Consider the following 22,504-nt stretch of genomic DNA (forward strand, 5'->3'; position numbering starts at 1 on the left):
CCCTTCCAGAAACCACAAATCACAACAGGCCAACACACCTAACTCCCTTCGCAGGAACGACCATCCTACTCTGGGTGCTTTGACCAGAGTTGAAACCCCAAGAGTCACTGCCTACGCCCCCCCAGCGACATCCCCTTCCTTTCAGTTAATACCGCACCAACTGGTGGTACCCCTGTCCATAGGTCCATGGACAGGAAGAGCCATCCTGGACACCGGGTCATCCTACACACTGCTCAATGAGAAACTGTGGAAGGAGGTTAAAGGTCCACACTACAACTTGAAGCCGTGGACAGAAGGTCCACTCTATCTGGCTGATGGTGAGGCTAAACGACCACTTGGATGGAGTGAGGTAGAGTTCCGCTTGTGTAACCACTCCTATATGATTCCTTCTGTTATCCTACAAACCAAGAACCTTGCTTTTCCTGTCGTGTTGGGAATTGATTTCATGTACTTCAGTGGTGTCCAGATTGATATCGCACACAATTGCTACTGGTTTCCATACAATCCGAGCAAGAAGCATTTCTTCCAGTCAGAAGCTACAAAGTTACATGATTGGGGTCCAAATGTGGCAGTCTTCTCTGCCATTGCTCCGGTACCACTAACCCTTGATAATCCTTCTGATGAGCTCCTTTTACAGGCTGTGAGAAGAGCTCAGCTGGAACAGCCAGAGGAGTTAAGGCTGTTGGAACAACTGCAGAATAACGCTGATGTATGTACTTCGAAGCTGGGACGTACTGGGCTCCTGAAGCACAAAATATTCCTTACACAGGAAATGCCGATCAAGCAGAAGCCATATCGTTTGTCCCCAGCGAAGCTAATCATCCAAAAGGGACTCATTAATGATATGTTGACACAAAATATAATTGAACGTTCATCCTCTCCCTGGGCTGCTCCTGTTGTCCTCATCCCAAAAAAGACCGGTGGTCTTAGATTTTGTGTGGACTATAGGAAGACCAACAAGGTTTCCCAGACTGATGCCTATCCTCTTCCCACCATCCAAGAGATCCTGGAGTCATTGTCTGGTGCGGTTGTGTTCACTACCCTTGACCTCAATAGTGGCTATTGGCAGGTTGAGATGGACCAGGAAAGCAAGGATAAGACTGCTTTTGTCTGTGCCGAGGGCTTGTTTTCCTTTAAGGTGATGCCTTTTGGATTAAAGAATGCACCTGCCATTTTCCAAAGACTGATGGAGATTGCGTTAGGTGAGCTCAGAGGGAAGATCTGTTTCGTCTACCTGGACGATATAATTATCTACTCCCAGACCAGAGAACAACATTTTCAAGATCTTCAAGCAGTGTTGGACAAGCTAAGGGAAGCTGGTCTGACATTGAACATGAAGAAGAGCAACTTCTGCCAAACCTCCCTGAAGTTCCTTGGCCATATTGTGTCTTTTGACGGCACGCATGTGGATCCTGAAAAGACCAAGGCGGTACAAGATTTCCCTGTCCCAACCACACTCAAGGCCCTTCAACGGTTCCTTGGAATGGCTGGATGGTACCATCGGTTTGTGTTGAACTTCTCCCAGGTGGCAGAACCCCTCAACACATTGAAGCGAAAAGGTGCGAAATTCCGATGGACGGCAGAGTGCCAGACCTCTTTTGAAACCCTGAAACGACACCTCGTCACACCTCCCATTTTGGGTCATCCCAACTTTGATTGCCCTTTTGTTGTTTACACTGATGCAAGTGATGTTGGACTTGGTGCTGTCCTAGTCCAACAGACTGGACTTGGCACTGAAGAAGTGCTAGCGTTCGCCAGTAGAACATTGAATGGAGCAGAACGGAACTACTCCACAACCGAGCAAGAGTGCCTTGCAGTTGTCTGGGCTTTGGAAAAGTGGAGGTACTACCTGGAGGGAAGACACTTCACTGTGGTCACTGACCATTCCTCCCTTGTGTGGGTGTTCAAGACCAACAAACCAAGCACCAGACTTATCAGATGGGCTCTACGGTTACAAGAGTTCACCTTTGCAGTAGAATACAGGAAAGGAAAATACAACACTGTTCCAGATGCCTTATCCAGAGCTCCTGCTGGTGGTAATGGTGGCCCTCATCTTACATGTGCTACTGTCCTGTCAAGCAGTCGAGACTCACCCAAAACTGACTTTCCCATCTCTGATGAGGCCATTTGGAAAGCCCAACAGGATGATCCAGAAGTACAGGCTTTGTACCAGACTATCCTGGAAGATGGAGAAAAGATGGTCAATCCTATCACCAAAATGACCATCATTGAAGACAAAGTCTACCGAGTTGTACAACTACCTCACAGAACACTATACCAAATGTACATACCTGAAACTCTACGCCTTCAACTGCTTCAACATTTCCATGAAGACCCGTTAGCTGGTCATTTGGGCAGGTTCAAAACCTACAAGCGGTTGCAAGCATTACTGTACTGGCCACATCTGAGCATGGATGTGAAGTCACACATCCGAAACTGTCAGGTTTGTCAAATGTACAAACCAGAAGGTAGAAAGCCTGCTGGCAAGTTGCAGCAAACTGTGGTTACCCGACCTTGGGAAATGTTAGGAGTGGATTTGATGGGTCCATTTCCTAGAAGCTCCAATCAGAATGTGTATATGCTTGTTTTTGTTGATTACTATTCCAAGTGGGTGGAGCTCTTTGCCCTGCGTCAGGCCACAGCAAGGACTGTCTCTAACATCCTTACGAAAGAGATCCTGACTCGCTGGGGAGTGCCTGATTACATCCTGTCTGATCGAGGTTCCCAATTCGTCTCTGATCTCTTTGAGGAGACCTGTCAAAGATGGAACCTGAGACAGAAGTTGACCACGGCCTATCACCCACAGACCAACCTCACTGAGAGAGTTAATCGAACCTTGAAGACAATGGTTGCTTCCTATGTAGTGACCCAGCACAAACACTGGGACAAGCACCTTCACGAGTTTCGATTTGCCCTGAATTCTGCTGTGCAAGAGTCCACTGGAGTCACACCTGCAGAGCTGAACCTGAGTCGTCCCCTCCGAGGACCCTTGGAGATGGTGCTACAGCCCCAGCAGGTTACTCCAGACGCTGCTTGCTATGACCAGGTAGTCCATCTCCATGACTTGAGAGCTCTTGTTTCAAAGAACATGATCCAGGCTCGACTCAAGCAGAAGCGAAATTATGATAAGAAGAGACGAGACATGCAGTTCCAGCTTCGTGATTGGGTGTGGCTTCGCTCTCATCCTTATTCAAAAGCTGAACAATTCTTCTCGGCCAAGCTCGCTCCTAAATGGCAAGGACCATATAGGATTGTGGAGCAGAGCGGCCCTTTGAACTATCGAGTGGTGAAAGAGGACACAGGTGAAGATATGCGTGTTGTCCATGTCTCACGCCTTAAGGCCTGTTACCCCTCGGCTGAAGAATTGGAGGAGATTGAGCGCCGCAAGGTCCTGGAGATCTTTGAAGAGGAAAGTGAGGAGACTTTTCTCGGATTCCCAGACCCAGAAGTCTCACGCCTTAAGGCCTGTGACCCCTCGGCTGAGGAGCATGAGCGCCAAAAAGTAATGAATATTTTTGTAGAGGAAAGTGATGAGGAGACCTTTCTCGGTTTCCCCGACCAAGATATGCCTTCCAGGGCAATGGTCGGCTTTTTCCAGGGGAGGGGGTGTGTGACGGCCCTGAATGTTTCTGAACCGTCTCAGTGCTTCTCCTTCAAATAGGGCGCTATCCCTTTAATTCTCAATTAATTAGTGCTTCTTCTTCCAATAGAGCGCTTCCCCTTTAATTCCCAATTAAATAGCCAGAATCAGCTGCGCAAAAGTGGAGTTGTGATGGAAACGTGAATGAGGATGTGTTCGCCCCTCAGTTCTGAAGCTTCTCTCTTCCGTTTGTTGTGTTGCTGTAAAAGTGTGCTTTGTGTAGCCTAATAGAAAATCTACCCAGGATCGGATCCACTCTTGCGTCTGTGGACTACACCTCTCCGTTGGGTTTTGTGGCCTTCCTCCGCTGGAGATCTGTCGGCGGATTGGATTCTCTGACTGAACGACTGACTACAACCTTTTTTGTATACGGTATTTCATTTGTTTTGGTGTGATGTATACTGTGATGATTTATGTAGTTAGTTGTAGTTGAGGATTTATTGAAATGTGTGGTAAAATATTTGTTCTTTTCATTGCATGATTGACACTGTGTTTACGCTACACTGTATGAACGGACACCCATTGCGTGACTAAGGTCAGTTGAATTCCCTGAACTTGTTTACCGGGCTGGACTCTTTTTAGGCCCGAGGTACAGGACATTTCTGAAGGAACCAGAGCTGTTTAAAGCTCACTATTGTTATATTGTTGTGTGTGATCATTTGTTGTTAATACATCCACGCAGAAGTTATTTCCATTGTTTTAAGGGTTCATGAAAAGGGTATTTCCATCCTGACATTTACATGAGTCCTTTGTATTGGTGTAGACTTGACGGACCAGATGGGACTCATTCCCTATCAAACTAAAAGGAGAAACTAATATTTTCTCTGGTAGGCACAACCTACCTGGCACCCCTATAAATTATAACTTCAAGTCAAAACCGTTACATAAAAAATGGCACCCCAAATGGGACCTCAACATTGAGAAATAACCAAAGCAAATCTTTTGTGTGGAATTAAAACAATGGATTCACCCCAAGAAAATGTGCTCATCCATATCATACCTGTCAATGGGAATACACAGGGCCATTCTGACCATCGAGCCGACAATACAAATCATAATGTTAATGGAGTTGATTTGGGCCAGAGCCCTGGGAATCTGAATGCTCTGTCTGGACCACAGGCCACAGGAGGTCTAACCAGCTACTCCCTTATTGACATGGATCTGTGTGGAAGTACTGAGCTAGCCCTCCCTCTGACGCCCAACCTTCCTCCATTGTCTGGTTTATCTCCAGAGGTTGTAGTCTTACAAGATGACATCCTTGATATTCGTCGGACTCAACAACATCTCCAAACTTTAATCCACCATAAATTCAAATGTCTGAGTGAAGAGCAACAACAGAGGGCCATGGAATTCAGAAACTCACTTAGCACTCTAACCCACACGCTGACAGAGCTCAGTGAGAGTGGAAGACGGGATGTTACTGGTGCCATGGACAGGCAGTTTGACTACCAATAAACCCAACTCACTGCCACTCTCCAGTGGCGCTTGCAACATCATCACACTGAGGTCCTCAAGGATGTTAATTCAGTTTTTTTTCCTCTGGTTAACACTGTAGACCACTTGCAGAAAGAGCTCTCTAATTGTGTTAAAATGTTGGCTGACGTGTCTGTTGACATGGCCTCCATTCGGCACAACTCCTTGCACAGAGCTTCTCTGGTGTCCACTTCTGTTCAAACCACTGAGGGCCAAGCTGGCACCTCAGAACAGCTAAGACAAGGCCATGCTGCAGCCACCCCTTACAGGATGCAATCCACCATGCATCCTGGTGTTCATTTTCATGGTCCGATAACTCCCTCACCCTCTACTTCCTCAATCCCTCCTAGCACTTTTGTTCATGGTGATTTGAGTAGACGTCATGTGGGGGCGATGCCCATTAAATTGCAATTTCCCACCTTTGGGAAAAAGGATGACAGTCCTGATCCGCTAATGTATCTGGAAAGATGTCGTGACTTTCTTGCCCTCAATCCCCTGGCTGACGAAGAACTCCTTGCCACATTGAGGAATGTGTTGCATGGGACAGCTCGAGACTGGTGGGATGTGGCACGTCTCACCACTACCTCCTGGGCTGACTTTGAGGCCAAGTTTTCCTCTGCGTTTCTGTCTGAGGACTACACAGATGAGCTGGCAGACAGAGTCAGGAATCGAGTGCAAAGAGAGAAAGAGAGTATCCGTGACTTTGCATATGGTTACCACTCCCTGTGCAGAAGGTGGAAACCTGGTATTGAGGAGGAAGAGGTCATTAAATTAATCTTGAAGAACATCAACCCACTACTAGCCAGTCAACTCAGAGAAAGAGTCACCACTGTTGATGGACTGGTTCGCCTGGGACAGCAGTTTGAGAAGGACAGAGAATGCCAACAGCAATATGAACAGAGAAAGAAACAGACACCCAAACCGTTACCCAAGCCAGACCATCAACAACAGCCAGAGTATCCAGCCAAGACACCTCCCATGTTCTGTTGGAGATGTAGCCAAAAGGGACATTCTTCAGCCACATGTCCAAGACCATATCAAGTAAACCCTTCCAGAAACCACAAATCACAACAGGCCAACACACCTAACTCCCTTCGCAGGAACGACCATCCTACTCTGGGTGCTTTGACCAGAGTTGAAACCCCAAGAGTCACTGCCTACGCCCCCCCAGCGACATCCCCTTCCTTTCAGTTAATACCGCACCAACTGGTGGTACCCCTGTCCATAGGTCCATGGACAGGAAGAGCCATCCTGGACACCGGGTCATCCTACACACTGCTCAATGAGAAACTGTGGAAGGAGGTTAAAGGTCCACACTACAACTTGAAGCCGTGGACAGAAGGTCCACTCTATCTGGCTGATGGTGAGGCTAAACGACCACTTGGATGGAGTGAGGTAGAGTTCCGCTTGTGTAACCACTCCTATATGATTCCTTCTGTTATCCTACAAACCAAGAACCTTGCTTTTCCTGTCGTGTTGGGAATTGATTTCATGTACTTCAGTGGTGTCCAGATTGATATCGCACACAATTGCTACTGGTTTCCATACAATCCGAGCAAGAAGCATTTCTTCCAGTCAGAAGCTACAAAGTTACATGATTGGGGTCCAAATGTGGCAGTCTTCTCTGCCATTGCTCCGGTACCACTAACCCTTGATAATCCTTCTGATGAGCTCCTTTTACAGGCTGTGAGAAGAGCTCAGCTGGAACAGCCAGAGGAGTTAAGGCTGTTGGAACAACTGCAGAATAACGCTGATGTATGTACTTCGAAGCTGGGACGTACTGGGCTCCTGAAGCACAAAATATTCCTTACACAGGAAATGCCGATCAAGCAGAAGCCATATCGTTTGTCCCCAGCGAAGCTAATCATCCAAAAGGGACTCATTAATGATATGTTGACACAAAATATAATTGAACGTTCATCCTCTCCCTGGGCTGCTCCTGTTGTCCTCATCCCAAAAAAGACCGGTGGTCTTAGATTTTGTGTGGACTATAGGAAGACCAACAAGGTTTCCCAGACTGATGCCTATCCTCTTCCCACCATCCAAGAGATCCTGGAGTCATTGTCTGGTGCGGTTGTGTTCACTACCCTTGACCTCAATAGTGGCTATTGGCAGGTTGAGATGGACCAGGAAAGCAAGGATAAGACTGCTTTTGTCTGTGCCGAGGGCTTGTTTTCCTTTAAGGTGATGCCTTTTGGATTAAAGAATGCACCTGCCATTTTCCAAAGACTGATGGAGATTGCGTTAGGTGAGCTCAGAGGGAAGATCTGTTTCGTCTACCTGGACGATATAATTATCTACTCCCAGACCAGAGAACAACATTTTCAAGATCTTCAAGCAGTGTTGGACAAGCTAAGGGAAGCTGGTCTGACATTGAACATGAAGAAGAGCAACTTCTGCCAAACCTCCCTGAAGTTCCTTGGCCATATTGTGTCTTTTGACGGCACGCATGTGGATCCTGAAAAGACCAAGGCGGTACAAGATTTCCCTGTCCCAACCACACTCAAGGCCCTTCAACGGTTCCTTGGAATGGCTGGATGGTACCATCGGTTTGTGTTGAACTTCTCCCAGGTGGCAGAACCCCTCAACACATTGAAGCGAAAAGGTGCGAAATTCCGATGGACGGCAGAGTGCCAGACCTCTTTTGAAACCCTGAAACGACACCTCGTCACACCTCCCATTTTGGGTCATCCCAACTTTGATTGCCCTTTTGTTGTTTACACTGATGCAAGTGATGTTGGACTTGGTGCTGTCCTAGTCCAACAGACTGGACTTGGCACTGAAGAAGTGCTAGCGTTCGCCAGTAGAACATTGAATGGAGCAGAACGGAACTACTCCACAACCGAGCAAGAGTGCCTTGCAGTTGTCTGGGCTTTGGAAAAGTGGAGGTACTACCTGGAGGGAAGACACTTCACTGTGGTCACTGACCATTCCTCCCTTGTGTGGGTGTTCAAGACCAACAAACCAAGCACCAGACTTATCAGATGGGCTCTACGGTTACAAGAGTTCACCTTTGCAGTAGAATACAGGAAAGGAAAATACAACACTGTTCCAGATGCCTTATCCAGAGCTCCTGCTGGTGGTAATGGTGGCCCTCATCTTACATGTGCTACTGTCCTGTCAAGCAGTCGAGACTCACCCAAAACTGACTTTCCCATCTCTGATGAGGCCATTTGGAAAGCCCAACAGGATGATCCAGAAGTACAGGCTTTGTACCAGACTATCCTGGAAGATGGAGAAAAGATGGTCAATCCTATCACCAAAATGACCATCATTGAAGACAAAGTCTACCGAGTTGTACAACTACCTCACAGAACACTATACCAAATGTACATGCCTGAAACTCTACGCCTTCAACTGCTTCAACATTTCCATGAAGACCCGTTAGCTGGTCATTTGGGCAGGTTCAAAACCTACAAGCGGTTGCAAGCATTACTGTACTGGCCACATCTGAGCATGGATGTGAAGTCACACATCCGAAACTGTCAGGTTTGTCAAATGTACAAACCAGAAGGTAGAAAGCCTGCTGGCAAGTTGCAGCAAACTGTGGTTACCCAACCTTGGGAAATGTTAGGAGTGGATTTGATGGGTCCATTTCCTAGAAGCTCCAATCAGAATGTGTATATGCTTGTTTTTGTTGATTACTATTCCAAGTGGGTGGAGCTCTTTGCCCTGCGTCAGGCCACAGCAAGGACTGTCTCTAACATCCTTACGAAAGAGATCCTGACTCGCTGGGGAGTGCCTGATTACATCCTGTCTGATCGAGGTTCCCAATTCGTCTCTGATCTCTTTGAGGAGACCTGTCAAAGATGGAACCTGAGACAGAAGTTGACCACGGCCTATCACCCACAGACCAACCTCACTGAGAGAGTTAATCGAACCTTGAAGACAATGGTTGCTTCCTATGTAGTGACCCAGCACAAACACTGGGACAAGCACCTTCACGAGTTTCGATTTGCCCTGAATTCTGCTGTGCAAGAGTCCACTGGAGTCACACCTGCAGAGCTGAACCTGAGTCGTCCCCTCCGAGGACCCTTGGAGATGGTGCTACAGCCCCAGCAGGTTACTCCAGACGCTGCTTGCTATGACCAGGTAGTCCATCTCCATGACTTGAGAGCTCTTGTTTCAAAGAACATGATCCAGGCTCGACTCAAGCAGAAGCGAAATTATGATAAGAAGAGACGAGACATGCAGTTCCAGCTTCGTGATTGGGTGTGGCTTCGCTCTCATCCTTATTCAAAAGCTGAACAATTCTTCTCGGCCAAGCTCGCTCCTAAATGGCAAGGACCATATAGGATTGTGGAGCAGAGCGGCCCTTTGAACTATCGAGTGGTGAAAGAGGACACAGGTGAAGATATGCGTGTTGTCCATGTCTCACGCCTTAAGGCCTGTTACCCCTCGGCTGAAGAATTGGAGGAGATTGAGCGCCGCAAGGTCCTGGAGATCTTTGAAGAGGAAAGTGAGGAGACTTTTCTCGGATTCCCAGACCCAGAAGTCTCACGCCTTAAGGCCTGTGACCCCTCGGCTGAGGAGCATGAGCGCCAAAAAGTAATGAATATTTTTGTAGAGGAAAGTGATGAGGAGACCTTTCTCGGTTTCCCCGACCAAGATGTGCCTTCCAGGGCAATGGTCGGCTTTTTCCAGGGGAGGGGGTGTGTGACGGCCCTGAATGTTTCTGAACCGTCTCAGTGCTTCTCCTTCAAATAGGGCGCTATCCCTTTAATTCTCAATTAATTAGTGCTTCTTCTTCCAATAGAGCGCTTCCCCTTTAATTCCCAATTAAATAGCCAGAATCAGCTGCGCAAAAGTGGAGTTGTGATGGAAACGTGAATGAGGATGTGTTCGCCCCTCAGTTCTGAAGCTTCTCTCTTCCGTTTGTTGTGTTGCTGTAAAAGTGTGCTTTGTGTAGCCTAATAGAAAATCTACCCAGGATCGGATCCACTCTTGCGTCTGTGGACTACACCTCTCCGTTGGGTTTTGTGGCCTTCCTCCGCTGGAGATCTGTCGGCGGATTGGATTCTCTGACTGAACGACTGACTACAACCTTTTTTGTATACGGTATTTCATTTGTTTTGGTGTGATGTATACTGTGATGATTTATGTAGTTAGTTGTAGTTGAGGATTTATTGAAATGTGTGGTAAAATATTTGTTCTTTTCATTGCATGATTGACACTGTGTTTACGCTACACTGTATGAACGGACACCCATTGCGTGACTAAGGTCAGTTGAATTCCCTGAACTTGTTTACCGGGCTGGACTCTTTTTAGGCCCGAGGTACAGGACATTTCTGAAGGAACCAGAGCTGTTTAAAGCTCACTATTGTTATATTGTTGTGTGTGATCATTTGTTGTTAATACATCCACGCAGAAGTTATTTCCATTGTTTTAAGGGTTCATGAAAAGGGTATTTCCATCCTGACATTTACATGAGTCCTTTGTATTGGTGTAGACTTGACGGACCAGATGGGACTCATTCCCTATCAAACTAAAAGGAGAAACTAATATTTTCTCTGGTAGGCACAACCTACCTGGCACCCCTATAAATTATAACTTCAAGTCAAAACCGTTACATAAAAAATGGCACCCCAAATGGGACCTCAACATTGAGAAATAACCAAAGCAAATCTTTTGTGTGGAATTAAAACAATGGATTCACCCCAAGAAAATGTGCTCATCCATATCATACCTGTCAATGGGAATACACAGGGCCATTCTGACCATCGAGCCGACAATACAAATCATAATGTTAACCTCTACGGGCCACGGGGGCAGTATTGAGAATTTTGAAAGAAATATGTGCCCATTTTTAACTGCCTCCTACACCAACTCAGAAGCTAGGATATGCATATTATTAACACATTCGGATAGAAAACACTCTGAATTTTCTAAAACAGTTTGAATGGTGTCTGTAAGTATAACAAAACTCATATTGCAGGCAAAAACCTGTGAAAAATAGATAAAAAAAAAAGAGAATTTTGTGACTGTACTATTTAGTGTCATTGTTTTAAAGATACCACAGTGAGAAAGGATTCAGTTCGCAACTCCTACTGCTTCCACTAGATGTCAACGATCTTTAGAAAGTTGTTTGAAGCATCTGTGATAAATACACACCGAATTAGAAAGCTTACAAGTTGACACGTCATCACTTCATTTTTTGCGCCTGCGCATGAATCTGAGAAGAGTGCCTTTGTCATTATCGTTTATTCTAGACACTTGATAGGTTGTGTGAAAATATTACTGATGTTTACTGATGTTTCACGTTAAAAATGGAACAAAAGATTAGTGCTAAACAACGTTTGACATGTTTAAACAAACGTAAATAGATTATTTACTAGGTTTTCTTTAGTTTTTCGACGTGACTTTACACTGCCCACCTCATTTTGTGGGAGCCTACTGAACGCTAACTATTTGGACATAAATTATGAACTTTGTCAAAAGAAACCACATTTGTTCTGGACCTGGGATCTCTGGCAGCGCCTTCTGATGGAGATAATCAAAGGTAAGGGGATATTTAGAATGTTATTATCGATATTAGATGATGCTAATGCTAACGGTATAGCTTAGCTTAGCTTAGCATATAGCTTATTGTTGTTAGCATAGTACCCAGTTTATACAAAATGTGATTTCCCAGTAAAGTTATTTTGAGATCTGGCCCTTCGGTAGCAATTACGAGATGATAATATATTATTCTTTGAATGACAATATTATAATTTACCAATGTTTTCGAATAGTAATTCCGTGATTTGTAATGCTGGATTCACTGGGTGCATTCGAGCCGAAAAAAATTCTGAATTTCACCGCGACTGTAAATGCTGTTTTTGGATATAAATATGAACTTGATGGAACTAAAAATGCATGTATTGTATAACATAATGTCCTATGAGTGTCATCTGATGCAGATTGTCAAAGGTAAGTGCATAATTCTAGCTAGTTTTCTGTCTGTTGATGCCCTTCTTTGAATTGGCTAAACATTACACGCAGCTATTGTCAATGTACTCTCCTCACATAACCTAACTTTATGCATTCTCCGTAATGCCTCTGAAAATCGGACAGCGTGGTTAGATTTAGGAGATATATCTTTCAAATGGAGGAAAATAGTTGATTATTTGATTTTTTGAAATGATTACTCTTGCAGTTTTGAATTCCCCGCCATGGTCACATGACAATGAATCCCAATACCGGGATAAGATCGGGATAAGATCCTCAACAGGTTAATGGAGTTGATTTGGGCCAGAGCCCTGGGAATCTGAATGCTCTGTCTGGACCACAGGCCACAGGAGGTCTAACCAGCTACTCCCTTATTGACATGGATCTGTGTGGAAGTACTGAGCTAGCCCTCCCTCTGACGCCCAACCTTCCTCCATTGTCTGGTTTATCTCCAGAGGTTGTAGTCTTACAAGATGACATCCTTGATATTCGTCGGACTCAACAACATCTCCAAACTTTAATCCACCATAAATTCAAATGTCTGAGTGAAGAGCAACAACAGAGGGCCATGGAATTCAGAAACTCACTTAGCACTCTAACCCACACGCTGACAGAGCTCAGTGAGAGTGGAAGACGGGATGTTACTGGTGCCATGGACAGGCAGTTTGACTACCAATAAACCCAACTCACTGCCACTCTCCAGTGGCGCTTGCAACATCATCACACTGAGGTCCTCAAGGATGTTAATTCAGTTTTTTTTCCTCTGGTTAACACTGTAGACCACTTGCAGAAAGAGCTCTCTAATTGTGTTAAAATGTTGGCTGACGTGTCTGTTGACATGGCCTCCATTCGGCACAACTCCTTGCACAGAGCTTCTCTGGTGTCCACTTCTGTTCAAACCACTGAGGGCCAAGCTGGCACCTCAGAACAGCTAAGACAAGGCCATGCTGCAGCCACCCCTTACAGGATGCAATCCACCATGCATCCTGGTGTTCATTTTCATGGTCCGATAACTCCCTCACCCTCTACTTCCTCAATCCCTCCTAGCACTTTTGTTCATGGTGATTTGAGTAGACATCATGTGGGGGCGATGCCCATTAAATTGCAATTTCCCACCTTTGGGAAAAAGGATGACAGTCCTGATCCGCTAATGTATCTGGAAAGATGTCGTGACTTTCTTGCCCTCAATCCCCTGGCTGACGAAGAACTCCTTGCCACATTGAGGAATGTGTTGCATGGGACAGCTCGAGACTGGTGGGATGTGGCACGTCTCACCACTACCTCCTGGGCTGACTTTGAGGCCAAGTTTTCCTCTGCGTTTCTGTCTGAGGACTACACAGATGAGCTGGCAGACAGAGTCAGGAATCGAGTGCAAAGAGAGAAAGAGAGTATCCGTGACTTTGCATATGGTTACCACTCCCTGTGCAGAAGGTGGAAACCTGGTATTGAGGAGGAAGAGGTCATTAAATTAATCTTGAAGAACATCAACCCACTACTAGCCAGTCAACTCAGAGAAAGAGTCACCACTGTTGATGGACTGGTTCGCCTGGGACAGCAGTTTGAGAAGGACAGAGAATGCCAACAGCAATATGAACAGAGAAAGAAACAGACACCCAAACCGTTACCCAAGCCAGACCATCAACAACAGCCAGAGTATCCAGCCAAGACACCTCCCATGTTCTGTTGGAGATGTAGCCAAAAGGGACATTCTTCAGCCACATGTCCAAGACCATATCAAGTAAACCCTTCCAGAAACCACAAATCACAACAGGCCAACACACCTAACTCCCTTCGCAGGAACGACCATCCTACTCTGGGTGCTTTGACCAGAGTTGAAACCCCAAGAGTCACTGCCTACGCCCCCCCAGCGACATCCCCTTCCTTTCAGTTAATACCGCACCAACTGGTGGTACCCCTGTCCATAGGTCCATGGACAGGAAGAGCCATCCTGGACACCGGGTCATCCTACACACTGCTCAATGAGAAACTGTGGAAGGAGGTTAAAGGTCCACACTACAACTTGAAGCCGTGGACAGAAGGTCCACTCTATCTGGCTGATGGTGAGGCTAAACGACCACTTGGATGGAGTGAGGTAGAGTTCCGCTTGTGTAACCACTCCTATATGATTCCTTCTGTTATCCTACAAACCAAGAACCTTGCTTTTCCTGTCGTGTTGGGAATTGATTTCATGTACTTCAGTGGTGTCCAGATTGATATCGCACACAATTGCTACTGGTTTCCATACAATCCGAGCAAGAAGCATTTCTTCCAGTCAGAAGCTACAAAGTTACATGATTGGGGTCCAAATGTGGCAGTCTTCTCTGCCATTGCTCCGGTACCACTAACCCTTGATAATCCTTCTGATGAGCTCCTTTTACAGGCTGTGAGAAGAGCTCAGCTGGAACAGCCAGAGGAGTTAAGGCTGTTGGAACAACTGCAGAATAACGCTGATGTATGTACTTCGAAGCTGGGACGTACTGGGCTCCTGAAGCACAAAATATTCCTTACACAGGAAATGCCGATCAAGCAGAAGCCATATCGTTTGTCCCCAGCGAAGCTAATCATCCAAAAGGGACTCATTAATGATATGTTGACACAAAATATAATTGAACGTTCATCCTCTCCCTGGGCTGCTCCTGTTGTCCTCATCCCAAAAAAGACCGGTGGTCTTAGATTTTGTGTGGACTATAGGAAGACCAACAAGGTTTCCCAGACTGATGCCTATCCTCTTCCCACCATCCAAGAGATCCTGGAGTCATTGTCTGGTGCGGTTGTGTTCACTACCCTTGACCTCAATAGTGGCTATTGGCAGGTTGAGATGGACCAGGAAAGCAAGGATAAGACTGCTTTTGTCTGTGCCGAGGGCTTGTTTTCCTTTAAGGTGATGCCTTTTGGATTAAAGAATGCACCTGCCATTTTCCAAAGACTGATGGAGATTGCGTTAGGTGAGCTCAGAGGGAAGATCTGTTTCGTCTACCTGGACGATATAATTATCTACTCCCAGACCAGAGAACAACATTTTCAAGATCTTCAAGCAGTGTTGGACAAGCTAAGGGAAGCTGGTCTGACATTGAACATGAAGAAGAGCAACTTCTGCCAAACCTCCCTGAAGTTCCTTGGCCATATTGTGTCTTTTGACGGCACGCATGTGGATCCTGAAAAGACCAAGGCGGTACAAGATTTCCCTGTCCCAACCACACTCAAGGCCCTTCAACGGTTCCTTGGAATGGCTGGATGGTACCATCGGTTTGTGTTGAACTTCTCCCAGGTGGCAGAACCCCTCAACACATTGAAGCGAAAAGGTGCGAAATTCCGATGGACGGCAGAGTGCCAGACCTCTTTTGAAACCCTGAAACGACACCTCGTCACACCTCCCATTTTGGGTCATCCCAACTTTGATTGCCCTTTTGTTGTTTACACTGATGCAAGTGATGTTGGACTTGGTGCTGTCCTAGTCCAACAGACTGGACTTGGCACTGAAGAAGTGCTAGCGTTCGCCAGTAGAACATTGAATGGAGCAGAACGGAACTACTCCACAACCGAGCAAGAGTGCCTTGCAGTTGTCTGGGCTTTGGAAAAGTGGAGGTACTACCTGGAGGGAAGACACTTCACTGTGGTCACTGACCATTCCTCCCTTGTGTGGGTGTTCAAGACCAACAAACCAAGCACCAGACTTATCAGATGGGCTCTACGGTTACAAGAGTTCACCTTTGCAGTAGAATACAGGAAAGGAAAATACAACACTGTTCCAGATGCCTTATCCAGAGCTCCTGCTGGTGGTAATGGTGGCCCTCATCTTACATGTGCTACTGTCCTGTCAAGCAGTCGAGACTCACCCAAAACTGACTTTCCCATCTCTGATGAGGCCATTTGGAAAGCCCAACAGGATGATCCAGAAGTACAGGCTTTGTACCAGACTATCCTGGAAGATGGAGAAAAGATGGTCAATCCTATCACCAAAATGACCATCATTGAAGACAAAGTCTACCGAGTTGTACAACTACCTCACAGAACACTATACCAAATGTACATGCCTGAAACTCTACGCCTTCAACTGCTTCAACATTTCCATGAAGACCCGTTAGCTGGTCATTTGGGCAGGTTCAAAACCTACAAGCGGTTGCAAGCATTACTGTACTGGCCACATCTGAGCATGGATGTGAAGTCACACATCCGAAACTGTCAGGTTTGTCAAATGTACAAACCAGAAGGTAGAAAGCCTGCTGGCAAGTTGCAGCAAACTGTGGTTACCCGACCTTGGGAAATGTTAGGAGTGGATTTGATGGGTCCATTTCCTAGAAGCTCCAATCAGAATGTGTATATGCTTGTTTTTGTTGATTACTATTCCAAGTGGGTGGAGCTCTTTGCCCTGCGTCAGGCCACAGCAAGGACTGTCTCTAACATCCTTACGAAAGAGATCCTGACTCGCTGGGGAGTGCCTGATTACATCCTGTCTGATCGAGGTTCCCAATTCGTCTCTGATCTCTTTGAGGAGACCTGTCAAAGATGGAACCTGAGACAGAAGTTGACCACGGCCTATCACCCACAGACCAACCTCACTGAGAGAGTTAATCGAACCTTGAAGACAATGGTTGCTTCCTATGTAGTGACCCAGCACAAACACTGGGACAAGCACCTTCACGAGTTTCGATTTGCCCTGAATTCTGCTGTGCAAGAGTCCACTGGAGTCACACCTGCAGAGCTGAACCTGAGTCGTCCCCTCCGAGGACCCTTGGAGATGGTGCTACAGCCCCAGCAGGTTACTCCAGACGCTGCTTGCTATGACCAGGTAGTCCATCTCCATGACTTGAGAGCTCTTGTTTCAAAGAACATGATCCAGGCTCGACTCAAGCAGAAGCGAAATTATGATAAGAAGAGACGAGACATGCAGTTCCAGCTTCGTGATTGGGTGTGGCTTCGCTCTCATCCTTATTCAAAAGCTGAACAATTCTTCTCGGCCAAGCTCGCTCCTAAATGGCAAGGACCATATAGGATTGTGGAGCAGAGCGGCCCTTTGAACTATCGAGTGGTGAAAGAGGACACAGGTGAAGATATGCGTGTTGTCCATGTCTCACGCCTTAAGGCCTGTTACCCCTCGGCTGAAGAATTGGAGGAGATTGAGCGCCGCAAGGTCCTGGAGATCTTTGAAGAGGAAAGTGAGGAGACTTTTCTCGGATTCCCAGACCCAGAAGTCTCACGCCTTAAGGCCTGTGACCCCTCGGCTGAGGAGCATGAGCGCCAAAAAGTAATGAATATTTTTGTAGAGGAAAGTGATGAGGAGACCTTTCTCGGTTTCCCCGACCAAGATGTGCCTTCCAGGGCAATGGTCGGCTTTTTCCAGGGGAGGGGGTGTGTGACGGCCCTGAATGTTTCTGAACCGTCTCAGTGCTTCTCCTTCAAATAGGGCGCTATCCCTTTAATTCTCAATTAATTAGTGCTTCTTCTTCCAATAGAGCGCTTCCCCTTTAATTCCCAATTAAATAGCCAGAATCAGCTGCGCAAAAGTGGAGTTGTGATGGAAACGTGAATGAGGATGTGTTCGCCCCTCAGTTCTGAAGCTTCTCTCTTCCGTTTGTTGTGTTGCTGTAAAAGTGTGCTTTGTGTAGCCTAATAGAAAATCTACCCAGGATCGGATCCACTCTTGCGTCTGTGGACTACACCTCTCCGTTGGGTTTTGTGGCCTTCCTCCGCTGGAGATCTGTCGGCGGATTGGATTCTCTGACTGAACGACTGACTACAACCTTTTTTGTATACGGTATTTCATTTGTTTTGGTGTGATGTATACTGTGATGATTTATGTAGTTAGTTGTAGTTGAGGATTTATTGAAATGTGTGGTAAAATATTTGTTCTTTTCATTGCATGATTGACACTGTGTTTACGCTACACTGTATGAACGGACACCCATTGCGTGACTAAGGTCAGTTGAATTCCCTGAACTTGTTTACCGGGCTGGACTCTTTTTAGGCCCGAGGTACAGGACATTTCTGAAGGAACCAGAGCTGTTTAAAGCTCACTATTGTTATATTGTTGTGTGTGATCATTTGTTGTTAATACATCCACGCAGAAGTTATTTCCATTGTTTTAAGGGTTCATGAAAAGGGTATTTCCATCCTGACATTTACATGAGTCCTTTGTATTGGTGTAGACTTGACGGACCAGATGGGACTCATTCCCTATCAAACTAAAAGGAGAAACTAATATTTTCTCTGGTAGGCACAACCTACCTGGCACCCCTATAAATTATAACTTCAAGTCAAAACCGTTACATAAAAAATGGCACCCCAAATGGGACCTCAACATTGAGAAATAACCAAAGCAAATCTTTTGTGTGGAATTAAAACAATGGATTCACCCCAAGAAAATGTGCTCATCCATATCATACCTGTCAATGGGAATACACAGGGCCATTCTGACCATCGAGCCGACAATACAAATCATAATGTTAATGGAGTTGATTTGGGCCAGAGCCCTGGGAATCTGAATGCTCTGTCTGGACCACAGGCCACAGGAGGTCTAACCAGCTACTCCCTTATTGACATGGATCTGTGTGGAAGTACTGAGCTAGCCCTCCCTCTGACGCCCAACCTTCCTCCATTGTCTGGTTTATCTCCAGAGGTTGTAGTCTTACAAGATGACATCCTTGATATTCGTCGGACTCAACAACATCTCCAAACTTTAATCCACCATAAATTCAAATGTCTGAGTGAAGAGCAACAACAGAGGGCCATGGAATTCAGAAACTCACTTAGCACTCTAACCCACACGCTGACAGAGCTCAGTGAGAGTGGAAGACGGGATGTTACTGGTGCCATGGACAGGCAGTTTGACTACCAATAAACCCAACTCACTGCCACTCTCCAGTGGCGCTTGCAACATCATCACACTGAGGTCCTCAAGGATGTTAATTCAGTTTTTTTTCCTCTGGTTAACACTGTAGACCACTTGCAGAAAGAGCTCTCTAATTGTGTTAAAATGTTGGCTGACGTGTCTGTTGACATGGCCTCCATTCGGCACAACTCCTTGCACAGAGCTTCTCTGGTGTCCACTTCTGTTCAAACCACTGAGGGCCAAGCTGGCACCTCAGAACAGCTAAGACAAGGCCATGCTGCAGCCACCCCTTACAGGATGCAATCCACCATGCATCCTGGTGTTCATTTTCATGGTCCGATAACTCCCTCACCCTCTACTTCCTCAATCCCTCCTAGCACTTTTGTTCATGGTGATTTGAGTAGACGTCATGTGGGGGCGATGCCCATTAAATTGCAATTTCCCACCTTTGGGAAAAAGGATGACAGTCCTGATCCGCTAATGTATCTGGAAAGATGTCGTGACTTTCTTGCCCTCAATCCCCTGGCTGACGAAGAACTCCTTGCCACATTGAGGAATGTGTTGCATGGGACAGCTCGAGACTGGTGGGATGTGGCACGTCTCACCACTACCTCCTGGGCTGACTTTGAGGCCAAGTTTTCCTCTGCGTTTCTGTCTGAGGACTACACAGATGAGCTGGCAGACAGAGTCAGGAATCGAGTGCAAAGAGAGAAAGAGAGTATCCGTGACTTTGCATATGGTTACCACTCCCTGTGCAGAAGGTGGAAACCTGGTATTGAGGAGGAAGAGGTCATTAAATTAATCTTGAAGAACATCAACCCACTACTAGCCAGTCAACTCAGAGAAAGAGTCACCACTGTTGATGGACTGGTTCGCCTGGGACAGCAGTTTGAGAAGGACAGAGAATGCCAACAGCAATATGAACAGAGAAAGAAACAGACACCCAAACCGTTACCCAAGCCAGACCATCAACAACAGCCAGAGTATCCAGCCAAGACACCTCCCATGTTCTGTTGGAGATGTAGCCAAAAGGGACATTCTTCAGCCACATGTCCAAGACCATATCAAGTAAACCCTTCCAGAAACCACAAATCACAACAGGCCAACACACCTAACTCCCTTCGCAGGAACGACCATCCTACTCTGGGTGCTTTGACCAGAGTTGAAACCCCAAGAGTCACTGCCTACGCCCCCCCAGCGACATCCCCTTCCTTTCAGTTAATACCGCACCAACTGGTGGTACCCCTGTCCATAGGTCCATGGACAGGAAGAGCCATCCTGGACACCGGGTCATCCTACACACTGCTCAATGAGAAACTGTGGAAGGAGGTTAAAGGTCCACACTACAACTTGAAGCCGTGGACAGAAGGTCCACTCTATCTGGCTGATGGTGAGGCTAAACGACCACTTGGATGGAGTGAGGTAGAGTTCCGCTTGTGTAACCACTCCTATATGATTCCTTCTGTTATCCTACAAACCAAGAACCTTGCTTTTCCTGTCGTGTTGGGAATTGATTTCATGTACTTCAGTGGTGTCCAGATTGATATCGCACACAATTGCTACTGGTTTCCATACAATCCGAGCAAGAAGCATTTCTTCCAGTCAGAAGCTACAAAGTTACATGATTGGGGTCCAAATGTGGCAGTCTTCTCTGCCATTGCTCCGGTACCACTAACCCTTGATAATCCTTCTGATGAGCTCCTTTTACAGGCTGTGAGAAGAGCTCAGCTGGAACAGCCAGAGGAGTTAAGGCTGTTGGAACAACTGCAGAATAACGCTGATGTATGTACTTCGAAGCTGGGACGTACTGGGCTCCTGAAGCACAAAATATTCCTTACACAGGAAATGCCGATCAAGCAGAAGCCATATCGTTTGTCCCCAGCGAAGCTAATCATCCAAAAGGGACTCATTAATGATATGTTGACACAAAATATAATTGAACGTTCATCCTCTCCCTGGGCTGCTCCTGTTGTCCTCATCCCAAAAAAGACCGGTGGTCTTAGATTTTGTGTGGACTATAGGAAGACCAACAAGGTTTCCCAGACTGATGCCTATCCTCTTCCCACCATCCAAGAGATCCTGGAGTCATTGTCTGGTGCGGTTGTGTTCACTACCCTTGACCTCAATAGTGGCTATTGGCAGGTTGAGATGGACCAGGAAAGCAAGGATAAGACTGCTTTTGTCTGTGCCGAGGGCTTGTTTTCCTTTAAGGTGATGCCTTTTGGATTAAAGAATGCACCTGCCATTTTCCAAAGACTGATGGAGATTGCGTTAGGTGAGCTCAGAGGGAAGATCTGTTTCGTCTACCTGGACGATATAATTATCTACTCCCAGACCAGAGAACAACATTTTCAAGATCTTCAAGCAGTGTTGGACAAGCTAAGGGAAGCTGGTCTGACATTGAACATGAAGAAGAGCAACTTCTGCCAAACCTCCCTGAAGTTCCTTGGCCATATTGTGTCTTTTGACGGCACGCATGTGGATCCTGAAAAGACCAAGGCGGTACAAGATTTCCCTGTCCCAACCACACTCAAGGCCCTTCAACGGTTCCTTGGAATGGCTGGATGGTACCATCGGTTTGTGTTGAACTTCTCCCAGGTGGCAGAACCCCTCAACACATTGAAGCGAAAAGGTGCGAAATTCCGATGGACGGCAGAGTGCCAGACCTCTTTTGAAACCCTGAAACGACACCTCGTCACACCTCCCATTTTGGGTCATCCCAACTTTGATTGCCCTTTTGTTGTTTACACTGATGCAAGTGATGTTGGACTTGGTGCTGTCCTAGTCCAACAGACTGGACTTGGCACTGAAGAAGTGCTAGCGTTCGCCAGTAGAACATTGAATGGAGCAGAACGGAACTACTCCACAACCGAGCAAGAGTGCCTTGCAGTTGTCTGGGCTTTGGAAAAGTGGAGGTACTACCTGGAGGGAAGACACTTCACTGTGGTCACTGACCATTCCTCCCTTGTGTGGGTGTTCAAGACCAACAAACCAAGCACCAGACTTATCAGATGGGCTCTACGGTTACAAGAGTTCACCTTTGCAGTAGAATACAGGAAAGGAAAATACAACACTGTTCCAGATGCCTTATCCAGAGCTCCTGCTGGTGGTAATGGTGGCCCTCATCTTACATGTGCTACTGTCCTGTCAAGCAGTCGAGACTCACCCAAAACTGACTTTCCCATCTCTGATGAGGCCATTTGGAAAGCCCAACAGGATGATCCAGAAGTACAGGCTTTGTACCAGACTATCCTGGAAGATGGAGAAAAGATGGTCAATCCTATCACCAAAATGACCATCATTGAAGACAAAGTCTACCGAGTTGTACAACTACCTCACAGAACACTATACCAAATGTACATGCCTGAAACTCTACGCCTTCAACTGCTTCAACATTTCCATGAAGACCCGTTAGCTGGTCATTTGGGCAGGTTCAAAACCTACAAGCGGTTGCAAGCATTACTGTACTGGCCACATCTGAGCATGGATGTGAAGTCACACATCCGAAACTGTCAGGTTTGTCAAATGTACAAACCAGAAGGTAGAAAGCCTGCTGGCAAGTTGCAGCAAACTGTGGTTACCCGACCTTGGGAAATGTTAGGAGTGGATTTGATGGGTCCATTTCCTAGAAGCTC

General features: G+C 46.4%; 1 long non-coding RNA gene across 1 annotated transcript; it reads left to right on the forward strand.

Moving 5' to 3' along the window:
- The first annotated feature begins 10,709 nt into the window (after nucleotides 1-10,709).
- LOC115193407 (uncharacterized) lies at nucleotides 10,710-12,572 on the forward strand. The gene is made up of 2 exons (XR_003878162.1): nucleotides 10,710-10,858; nucleotides 12,324-12,572. It is a non-coding gene; the product is annotated as an uncharacterized LOC115193407 (long non-coding RNA).
- The last annotated feature ends 9,932 nt before the right edge of the window (nucleotides 12,573-22,504 follow it).

The sequence above is a fragment of the Salmo trutta genome, chromosome 5 (genome assembly GCF_901001165.1).
Source record: "Salmo trutta chromosome 5, fSalTru1.1, whole genome shotgun sequence".
Classification (NCBI taxonomy): Eukaryota; Metazoa; Chordata; class Actinopteri; order Salmoniformes; family Salmonidae; genus Salmo; species Salmo trutta.